The 12,029-nt window shown below is 46.3% G+C and overlaps 1 protein-coding gene across 11 annotated transcripts in view; it reads right to left on the reverse strand.

Moving 5' to 3' along the window:
• Nucleotides 1-12,029, reverse strand: part of ANK2 (ankyrin 2) — a 638,506-nt gene that overhangs the window by 339,085 nt on the left and 287,392 nt on the right. The gene's annotated exons all lie outside the window — the stretch shown is intronic.

Below are 12,029 nucleotides of genomic sequence, written 5' to 3' on the forward strand. Positions count from 1 at the left end.
AAAGCAGTCCCACAGCTCCCCATTCACACAATCTGGGTGACAAACTTTTTTTTCCTCCTGCCCCAATAACAAAGAAATTTGGGGGGATTCCAGACCTGTAAAAATCACCATCCCAAGCTGCTCTGGGGTTATGCTAAGAGGTTATGCTAAGTGGGGGTGGATGCCAATGGAAATTCTTAACATTCTTTCCACACTCTCTACAATTCACCACCAGATGTCAGGGTAGCGCTCATCCTGACTCTGCTTACACACATAAATCACCATGGTCTTGATCCTGAAAAGGAGATGAGCACTCAGATTTCATTAACTTCAGGGAGCTGACGGTACTCAATAGGTCCTGGCAGGCATCAAGCAGGTCTGTGCCCTAATTCATTGCTAAAATGAAAATACTAGTAAGGCTTCGCTAATTACCATCTTTAGTTAAAGAATAGGGATTTATTGAGGGGAATAATTTGAGAAAGACAGCCTGGGAAATAACAAATCTTGCAACAACAACAAAAAGTGGCACCATCTGAACCACTCTCTGGAGCAACCTCTTATTATGGAGATTTGAAAGTGCATTCCAGAGATCATTACAAGAGAAATGTAGCTTTTCAAAAGGATACTCCATTTGACAAGTCTGAAATAATTGGAAACCTTATTGCAATTCAGCTGAGTTCTCCAAATGTTCCCCCTTGACTGTCAATAGAGATTTAACATTTCATCAAGTCATTAATGTTAAAAATGATCAACCAAGAGTTCACTAACACTCTCCCTCCTCCCCACCTCACTTCTGAATGACAGAGCAAGCTGCTGCTCCTTTTCTAGAAGCTCTAAACACATGTGCCCATGGAAGTGAACCACATGAACCATGGAAGTCTATAGTCTGTTATCCCCTAAGGGCTTGGCTACATTAGACATTTCAAAGCGCTGCCCCGGCAGTGCTGCGGGAGCGCTGCCGCGGCAGCGCTTTGAAGTGTGAGTGTAGTCAAAGCCCAGCGCTGGGAGAGAGCTATCCCAGCGCTGCTTGTAAACCACATCCCTTACGGGTGTAGCATGCAGCGCTGGGAGCCGCGTTCCCAGCGCTGCCGCCCTGATTACACTGACACTTTACAGCGCTGCATCTTGCAGCGCTCAGGGCTGTGTTTTTTCACACCCCAGTTGCAGCGCTGTAAAGTGCCAGTGTAGCCAAGGCCTAACTGTGGAAATGGAATTCCCTTTAATTCTAAACAAACGCAGAGCAGACAACACATGATTTTATGTTTATAGCTGAACCATATTTCTTACAAATGACTCAACACTACAAAAAGACTTGAAATAACTCAATGGCCGAATTAAGTGAATCTGCCCCCCAACCCCACCCCAGCCCAGCTGCCAGGCTCGTGATTTTATTCCTCTTCCCCCTCCCCCCCATTGTGTCTCCTCAGTCTGTTCTAGCTATGCCAGCATGGGGGTGGGTGAGGAGATGGGCAGATTTACTCCCAGGGTGGAAGTGACTTTAGGGAAAGTGTCTCAAACTTCAGTGTGTGTTTGTGGGGAGAAATAGGGAAATGGTGAATGGAGGTGTCCTGTTAAAGAGGTGGCGATTATAAATTGTAAAGTACTCAAGGACCATGATAAGGATACAGTTCCCGATTTCTCAGAGAACTCAAATCATCACCACACCACAGCTTTCTGTCAGAACAAAATGAGTTCATATTCCACAACATGTGGCACTGGAACAGGAGCAGCATCTCAACTAGGGCCTGCAAGAGTGGGGCACCCGTGACTCGGAGACCCCTGCAATGGCACCACTAGCTGGACAACTGAATGGAAACTATTATCCTTCCCATCCACAGAGGCACCAGATTGAAAACAGATGGTGTCTTTCTTCTTTTGATGATATAAATAGCAGAGCATGTGTATCAAGGGGAGAACTTACCCCTTGGTATGGAAAAGTCAGCAGTCATTTTGACTTCCCCTTATACCAGAAAGCATAATCTATAATTCTGGAGTTGTATGTTCATTTGCACTGTCTTCCATCATGCTGGATCAACTATGTTTCAATCACTGGTACGGCTCAAACTCATGATGAACTAAGCAGTATCAGAATTATTTAGTTAAAATAAGAGTTATTTTAAAACACTAATATTATAGATATGATGTCTATTTCACAGCACATTACAAATACAGACTAGGACACATACCATTGCCTAAAATGATCACAACTGACAGCTTCAATCCTACAAAGGGCGCACAGGTCCACTTTTATGCCGACATGAAGTTCCACTGAAATCGCTAGACTCCTCTTGTCCATATGGGTCTTCCTCCATGGGCTGGTTTGCACGTTATGGGCTTGAGATGAGTCAGTCAAAACAAACGCAAAACAAAATGGCTATCAAATATATATTTCAATACATGTTCCCTACTTGAATTACTTTTTCTGTTTAATCAACCAGGAATGAAATAAAATTATGCATTTAGTTATACTAAGTCTATGTTGATTTATAGAATAATTTTGCCATTAAAAGCTAAGAATTGTTGATATATGAAAACTTCCTGTCTAATCTACACCTTGTAGTTCTTTAAAATTTTCATATTTTACCATAAGAAAAGCTACTGTTTCACAGTGCATAAAAAAAGAAGTCAGACTTATACACTGTACATTTACTTTGCTTTTTATTGTCATAGTTACCATGCCATGATCAAAATACAATGATCTTGGAGAAATATCACACATATGTATGGCAATCACCTATGTATAGTCCTCAACGCTCCTCAGTAGGTAAAGAAAGTTGAATGTGATCAAAACCTGCTCCAGTTGAAGTCATGCTAGTCAACTGCATTCCACACAGCCACTGGAACCATCCAGGTAATAAACATGAAAGGACTGAACACAAACAAGATAGGAAAGTACAAGGGATGAAAATGACACAATCCCTTACTACTAGGATACAAGGCAACTGAGGGGACTTATGGCATAAAATCTAGACTGCAGGATTTTTCAGGCTCTTTACGGCAGTCTTAGCACTAAAATATATTCTCTAAAAGCATATGACCTAGCAGGTTATATATATTCTCATCTGAACTTTTACCCCCAAATAGGGGTATTAGCAACAGCCTTAGTCACTAGCTTCCTGCTCCTAAAGATGTACTTGTATCTATATCATATCCTGGAGCTTAATTATGTTACACATCTCTTCCAGTGATGAGTACCCAAGAAAGCACTTCAGATCAGAGCAGTTGTCTTCCTATGTATCTGTCCATTGCTTAGTACAAAAGAGTACCAATCCTATTTTTTGAACAAATAATAATTCTAAATTTGGTCAATTTTGATTGAAGTAGCCTGATCTTCACATCATTTGGATAATAGAACATACGTACACTGGGTATATTTTCAAGTGCCGTATCACCCCGCCACCTGCCTTGCTTTGAAGGTGAATCTAGTTGGTTTATTTTTATATTAAAGTCCCATTTCCTCTCAGCTGAAGCTGGCTAGACTTGGCCTAGAGTGGTCAGGTACTTCTGACACAGCAACAGGTATTTTCAAGGGAGCCTAGAGAGTCAAGTGACCAAACCTAGTTGAATTTCAACAAGCATTGGGCTGATCCTTTGAAAATCTCAGCCGACGCACAGAGCACGTACATGTGCCATGCAACAATAGACTAAGGAGCATGGTATATTACATGGGTATGTGGTGGATTATCAAGCCTTTGTAGTCTTTACATTAAGACTAGCTATCTTTCTAAAAGATATGTTGGAACTCAAAGAGAAGTTATGGGTTTGATCCACAAGTTAATGAATGAGGTTCTCTGACCTGTGTTATGCAGGAAGTCCAACTAGATTATAATAATGACCCCTACTCTTAAAATCTACGACTCAATATTCACTCATGAGTTTTTCAGTAACCCAAAAATAAAAATAGCCAGTTTATTATTCAGAAATCAGGAGAAGGATGTTACATTTTCAGAATCAGACTGAATTTCCATCTCTATTTTGCTTTTTACTAAGGTGGTATTGTAATCACACTCTATTCCAATATAAACTGCTTAAAACACAGCTTCTCTCTCTCACACACACACACACACCCCATTTTAGAAATGTGCTTGGATATGTTTCACTATATTCATCTTAAGAGGAGGCCCAAACTGATTATGATTTAAAATCTGTACTGTCAAATCTATGCTCATTGTTTCTATTCTCAGGGAAATCATTGTCAAGAAAATTAGTTCCCTTTTTCTTCCATACCAGGTCATATGAAATGAGCTATTCTCAAGTTCATGTATCTGTAACCTGTAGCAAAGGAGTGGAGCAGCTAGTCACGTAGATCACAAAATATTTAAAAGTTTAGGTTGAACATTTTCAGCATGGCACCAAATGTGAGGACAGGGGAGTTAATCCTATAACTCCTGTAGTAATAATGTTTTTGAGCTTCATTCCAAAGGACTGACAGAACAAGGAGCAATGGTCTCAAGTTGCAGTGGGGGGGATGTAGGTTGGATATTAGGAGGGTGGTGAAGCACTTGAATGGGTTACCTAGGGAGGTGGTGGAATCTCCTTCCTTAGAGGTTTTTAAGGCCCGGTTTGACAAAGACCTCGCTGGGATGATTTAGTTGGTGTTGGCCCTGCTTTGAGCAGGGAATTGGACTAGTTGACCTCCTGAGGTCTCTTCCAACCCTAATCGTCTATGATTCGCATAGGTGCTGACCTCCCTGCTTTCCCCTGGGTGCTTGACTCCCCCGCTCTGCCCCTGGCCCTGCCCCCACTCCACTCCTTCCATGCGGCCTCACTTCTGCCCCACATCTTCCCACACCTGCCCCACCCCAATTTCAATCCCTTCCCCAAAGTCCCCACCCCTTCCCAGCCCCATTCCAACTCTTTCCCCAAATCCCTGCCCTCCCCCGCTGCCTCATCCCCAGACCTGCCAGGTTCCCATGCCTCCTCCCCCCACCATGGTCAAACAGCTGTCGGGGAGAAGCACTGGGAGGAGCGGGAACACAGCATGCTTGGGACGGGTGGGGGAGAGGAGGAGGAGGGGCGGGGTGGGGAGGAGGGGAGCTTGGCTGCCAGTGGGTTCAGAGCACCAATTAATTTTTCCCTGTTGGTGCTCCAGCCCCAGAGCACCCACGAAGTCGGCGCCTATGATGATTCATGCTGAAGTTTGACCTGAAGACTATACTTATCATACGGTATTTTCTTTTCAGATTATTGGTGTTTTATTCCTATGGGACTGATTGCAACAGAAAAGGGAACAAATCTACTTCTCGGCAGTAAACACTCTTACAATCAAATCACTTCTCCTTATCAGAGGCTTTATTCCAAAACAAGCAATGTAGTTTAGTCATCACCTCCCTCAGGAGTGGCTCATACTTTCAGTTGCCTGAAGATTGATTTTTCTGTTGTTTGGGGGTTAGGTTTTAAAGGCAATAGAGATCTGAATAAACTCTATTTTGTTAGGAATTGGAGAACCATTAGGTATTTAAGCAAAACTACTTGCACTTTTCAAAACGATCAAGTAAAATAATAAAATACTTTAGAATTTAGTTCCACCTCTTCCCTGAAAGGATTTGCTAATCCGTTCCCTCTCCCCTTCAGACTCCCGGGGTATATCTACACTACGGGATTATTCCGATTTTACATAAACTGGTTTTGTAAAACAGATTGAATAAAGTCGAGTACACGCGGCCACACTAAGCACATTAATTCGGTGGTGTGTGTCCATGTACCGAGGTTAGCGTCAATTTCCGGAGTGTGCACATGCGGGTAGCAATTCCGTAGCTCCATAGTTCCCGCAGTCCTCCTTGCCATCCCTGGAATTCTGGGTTGAGATCCGGCCTGATGGGGGCAAAAAAACATTGTTGCGGGTGGTTCTTGGGTACAGCATACCCTCCAACCCCTCCGTGAAAGCACAGACAAACTGTTTTGGCGCCTTTTTTCCTGGGTGAACTGTGCAACGCCATAGCAACAGCAAGCATGGATCCCTGCTCAGATCAAGACACGTAAATCGTGGAACGTTGTAAACACTCGGCGCATTCTCGTGCAGTCTATGCTGAAACCAGGCACTACAAAGCCAGGCGAGGGAGGAGGTCGGCGGCTACGGCAGCAAACGGCGACAAGAGGAGAAGACATGGACAAAGAATCTCTCAAACCGCGGGCCCCCTGCACTTTTGGAGATCCTCTATGGTAATGGGGCAGGTCTAGCCACTAGTAACGCCGATTTTGGGCACGGGAAACAAGCACAGACTGGGTGGGACCACATAGTTTTGCATGTTTGGGCAACGATTCGCAGTGGCTGCGAAACTTCCGCATGCTGTAAGGGCAACTTTTTATGGAACTTTGTGACTTGCTTCCCCCTGCCCTGAAACGCCGAAGACCAAGATGAAAGCAGACGCTCACAGTTGAGAAGCGAGTGGCAATACCCCTCTGGAGCTTGCAATGCCAGACAGCTCACCGTCAGTCGGGAATCAATTTTGGAATGGAAATGCTACTGTGGCGGCTGCTGTGAGCAAGTAGCCCAAAGCAATCATATAAGCTGCTGCTATGAAAGTTGTGATCTGGAAACGTGGCAAGGTCATAGTGGATTGGCTTTGCTGCAATGGGATTCCCTAACTGTGGGGGGGCAATAGATGGAACCCATATTCCCTATCTGGAAACCGAGCACCAGGGTACCAGACGTAAACCACAAGGGGTACTTTCAAATGGTGCTGCAAACACTGGTGGATCACCAAGGACGTTTTACCAAAACATCCACGTGGGATGGCCAGGAAGGTTCATGACGCTCGCGTCTCAGGAACACTACTCTGTTTTAACGCTGCAGCAAGGGAAATATACTCCCAGACCCAGAAATAACAGTTGGGATGTTGAAAATGCCACTGTAGTTATCCTGGATGACCAGCCTACCCTTGATGGCCATTTTGCTTCATAGAAAGCCATACAACAGGCAGTCCTGGACAGTAAGTCAGGAGTGTTCAGCTACAGGCTGAGAAGTGCAGAAATGGTGGTAGAATGTGCAATTATGGCCATTTAAAGCGCGCTGGCTCACATTACTGCTCCGCATCAGACCTCAAGCAACCAATGTTCCCCATTGTTAATTGCTGCTTGCTGTGGTGCTCCACAAATCTGTGTGAGAGTAAGGGAGACCTTTATGGCGGGGTGGGAGGCTGAGGCAAATCACCCTGGCCGCTGATTACGCGCAGCCAGGACACCAGGCGATAGAAGAGCACAACCAGGAAAGCATGCGCACAGAGAAGCTTGAAAATGAGTTTCATCACTGGCCAGGGTAACGGTGTGACTGTTTGTTTGTTTCCTCTTGATAACGTCCCCCCCCCTGATTGACTCATTCCCTGTAAGCGAACCCACCCTCTTCCCTTCGATTACAAGCTTTGCTTAAGGAATAAAGTCACTCTCGTTTAAAAAAACTATCATGTATTCTTTATTAAAAGTCATTATAAAAAGAGGGAGAGAATGCCAAGGGTATCCTGGATGTGTTTGGGAGGAGATAGAGGGAAGGAAAAGGCACTAAAAATATTTTCAAAGTAATTACAGACTTTGGTTGGGCGCCACTGGGGGTGGAGTGGGCAGTGGCACGAAGCTTCCCGCGTTCCTTACACAATCTGGGTGAGGAAAGATATGGAACATGGTGAGTGAGAGGGGTGGTGTTACACAGGGCTGCAAGCGGCACTCTGTGACCCTGCTGCGTTCTGAAGCCCAACCAAGACCATCGAGGATGTCAGTTTGATCTGCAGCAATCCCAGTGGTGCATCTGCCATCCAGGCTGATCTTCCTGCCGCCACTCTCATTTCGAGCGTCTCTCCTCTCCTCTGTTGGGTCCCCTCCCTGTCCTCGACGTTCACTGTGGCATCTTTCCTGTAATTTGAATACAACACGTCCTTGTCCACTCACTCAGATAGCTCTTTCCAATGATTCCGAGAACAATTTCGTCCGCGTCTTTTTTTTCCCCCTTATCTGAGATGCCCTTCGGGATGGAGTAGGGAGGCTTGAAAAATTTGCAGCTGCATGAGAGAGAGAAAGGGAGAGAAGATACATTTTACAAGAACAATGTTATAACTCTTCACAGTGAACACACTATTCACCTTACATAGCACCAGTGTGATTGTCAACTACAAGGTCGCATTTTGCATCTTAATATTGAGTGCCCGGCTCTGGTGTTAGAGATCTCAGCAGACACAGGTCCGGGCCAGCAGAAATTCAAGCTTGCAATGCGGCATGGTAAGCCATTGTCTTTCGGCTTCTGCACCTTCATATACACAGTGCCCATTCCTTTTCCCAAATACCCAAAGCAAAGCCCGTTCATGCTGCTTCTTTCCTGTTAACATGCAGAAGCAGAACACTCCCCCTTCCAATTCTCTGGATGATCGCTTTTCCCCCTCCCCCACCCGTGGCTGGTATCAATGGAAAGATTCACTGCTGATCACCCCCCTCCCCCCCCACCACCACGTGGCTGGTAAGCAGGAAGATCCCTGATAGCCAAAAACGAAAAGCTCAAGCACCATACTGGCCCCTGCCCTTCCCCCCGCTTGGCTACCCTGGCAAGGAAGGATTTTTTTAAGCACAGGCTAACAAGCCCAGTAGGAAAGGCCATCTCTGTCCCCTTAATTAAATTCCTGAATTTCAACCAGGTTACCAATGAACGATATCACTCTTCTTGAGGATAACACAGCGAGATAAAGAACGGATGTTGTTGAATGCCAGCATCAACCGGGAACCATATGCAGCTAGGCTTTGTTCATGCAATGATACCAGATTACTTGCAACAGATGCATGGCGTGGTCAAGTGTCCCAACTACAACAATGGTGGACCGGAATAAGGTGTCTGCCCAGAAACGTCTGCAAAGGTTTTTGGAGTACCTTCCAGGAGAGCTTCATGGAAGATGCCTGGAGGATTTTCCGCTCCAAATCGATTAAACAAAACTTTTCCAATAACTGTAGCTGGCTCGCGAATGCACTCCAATCCTCGGGAAATCATCATTAAAAAACGCTTGCCTTTTAAACCATGTTTTAATATTTACAAGGTTACACTTACCAGAGGGTCGCTTCCATGGCTTCATTGTTCGGGCTCTGGCTTGGGAGGGCTGGAGCGTAATTTCTGGTCTGGGTGAAGCAAAAGCCTCCCTGGCTGTTGGGAGAAACGGAGTGCGGTGTGCTTCTGCAGCTCGTCCTCCTCTTCCTCCTCCTCCTCTTCCCCATCGCAGAATCCTCAGCCATGGCTGCGATTCCACCCTACCTCACCGGATTCACCTCGAAATCCCACAGACAGAGGTGGGTAGCAGTGGCGGAGCCCAGAATTGCATGCAGCTCAGCGTAGAAGTGGCATGCTTTTGGTCCTGCCCGGGACCTTCCGATTTTGCTTCTTTTGGTTTTCTGGTAGGCTTGTCTGAGCTCCTTAACTTCATTCTGCGCTGTGCTGACTGAGTCCCTGGTGTGGCCTTTCTCCATCATAGCCTTGGAAATTTTTTCAAATGTTTTTTCATTTCGTCTTTTGGAACAGAGTTCTGTTAGCACAGATTCCTCTCCCCATATAGCGATCAGATCCAGTACCTCCCGTGTGGTCCATGCTGCAGCTCTTTTTCGATTCTCAGGAGACTGCATTGTTACCTGTGCTGATGAGCTCTGCGTGGTTACCTGTGCTGGTGAGCTGTCCACGCTGGGCAAACAGGAAATGAAATTCAAAAGTTCGCGGGGCTTTTCCTGTCTACCTGGCCAGTGCATCCGAGTTCAGACTGCTGTCCAGAGCGGTCACAGTGCTGCACTGTGGGATACCACCCGGAGGCCAATACCGTCGATTTGCGGCCACACTAACCCTAATCTGATATGGTAATACCGATTTCAGCGCTACCCTCTCATTGGGGAGGAGTACAGAAACCGGTTTAAAGAGCCCTTTATATCGATATAAAGGGCCTCGTTGTGTGGACGGGTGCACCGTTAAATCGGTTTACCTCTGCTAAAATCGGTATAAATGCGTAGTGTAGACCAGGCCCCAGATGATAGACTGCAAGTACTCTTCTTGCAAGAGTCAGCCTTTATCTCACCAACTGAGAGTGAACTTCATTTCTGGTTAAAATTCAATTAAATTCAAACTAATAGTATTCACTGGATAACATTTATGTTGTGTTTTGATTTTATGATTTAATGCTACGTTTGTGTAATGTTAATAGAAACAGCTCCTTGGAGCTTCAAAAAGTATCACACCATAAAAGCAGCACTGCTAAGAACTTAACAAAGGCACTGTTGTGATGCGGCTTGACAGAACCAATACATGCATATTCCGAGCTAGATGAAAAAACAAGTCCAGCTTTGACTCTTGATGTTAGTACATTTACATCAACACAAAAGGCCAAGGGGGTAAGAGTATGACTTTTTACAAAACAAAACAAGGAACAATTAGCTGTGTGAACTTTTCAGAATAGACAAAGTTCTAGTCTCAGACCCACCCTGGATCTCTACTGACTTTAACACTGACTTCCTCAGTGCTCCTTGACAAAGCACTTAACCTCTCATTACCAGTTTCTCCATCTGTAAAATGAGAGCAATACTACTTTTACTATCCCACATGGTGGGCTTGTGAGGAGTAATGTGTGTGTACAACTTGTGTCTATTACTACTTGAACAGCAGTAGTATGCATGGGCCTCAGTCAGGGACTGGGGCCCCATTGTGATAGGCCAAGTATACATATATAATACAAAAGTGGTTCCTGCCCCATCAAGTTTACAATCTAAGCAGGGTTTAAAAATGAAAAGTGCTATAAATATCACCATTGCACACACATCACTGTGTCCCTGTGCAAAACTATCACTACTGTCAACAGGAGCCATGCGTGGGGATTTTGGGGGTATAAGAGAACAGCACTATGTGTAATAATCATAGAATCCTAACACTGGAAGGGACCTTGAAAGGTCATGTAGTCCAGTCCCCTGCACTCACGTAAATACTAAGTATTATTCTAGACCAGGGGTTGGCAACCTTTCAGAAGTGGTGTGCCAAGTCTTCATTTATTCACTCTAATTTAAGGTTTCACATGCCGGTAATACATTTTAATGTTTTTTAGAAGATCTCTCTCTATAAGTCTATATATTATATAACTAAATTAGTGTTGTATGTAAAATAAACAAGGTTTCAAAATGTTTAAGAAGCTTCATTTAAATTAAATTAAAATGTTGATCTTACGCCACCAGCCCGCCAGCTTGCTGCTGGTCTGGGGTTCTGTTCACCTAGGCCGGCAGTGGGCTAGTGGGGCCTGAGGGCTGGGACCCCAGGTCGGAAGGCCTGGCAGCCAGAACCCCAGACAAGCAGTGGGCTGTGCGGGGCCAGCAGCAGGGAACCACCGGCTGTGGGCGTGAGCAGCTCAGCTCACTGGCGCGTCAGGGGTTCCATCCACCGGCTCCTGGCAGTCAGGATTCTAGCTGCCGGACCCGCATCAGCCTGCTGCCGGTCTGGGAGTCCGGCCCTGCCCACATACGGTGGGACCTACCTTCTCCCTGGTTTCTGGCCCATCCTTCCTCTCTCTGCACTGAGCTGACGGTGGAGTGCACTGAGCACGGGCTGGGGTGAAGGTCGGGCAGGAGCTGAGAATGAGGGGAGGGGCTCAGGTTTGGTGCAGGAGGTTTGGGTGTGGGCACTTACCTAGGCAGCTCCATTTGATGTGAGGAGTGCAGGTGGGATTGGGGGGAGGGGTGCAGAGCGCCGCGTGGTACTCAGGGTGGGGGTGGGGATGTGGGAGGTGCAAGAGTCAGGGCAGAGGGATGGGGGCATGTGGAGGGGGTGCAGGTGTTGGGGCTGGGTATGTGTGGGGGTGCCAGAGTCAGGCTCGGGGGGTGGTGGTGGTGGAGGGAGTTAAGGAGTCAAGCAGAGGGCTGGGTGTGTATGAGGAGGTACAGGGCCAGGGCAGGGGCCCTGGGGGTGTTGCAGGGCTCAGGGAAGAGGGATGTGTGTGGAGGGGGAGGCGGATCAGGCGGAGGGCAGAGGGCTGGGTGACAGGCCCCCCGAACTCCCAAACTCATCCAACCCCCCAGCTCCTTGTCCCCTGACCAACCAGCTCACAATAGGAACTTCT

This window comes from Chelonoidis abingdonii, chromosome 5, assembly GCF_003597395.2.
Source record: "Chelonoidis abingdonii isolate Lonesome George chromosome 5, CheloAbing_2.0, whole genome shotgun sequence".
Taxonomy (NCBI): Eukaryota; Metazoa; Chordata; order Testudines; family Testudinidae; genus Chelonoidis; species Chelonoidis abingdonii.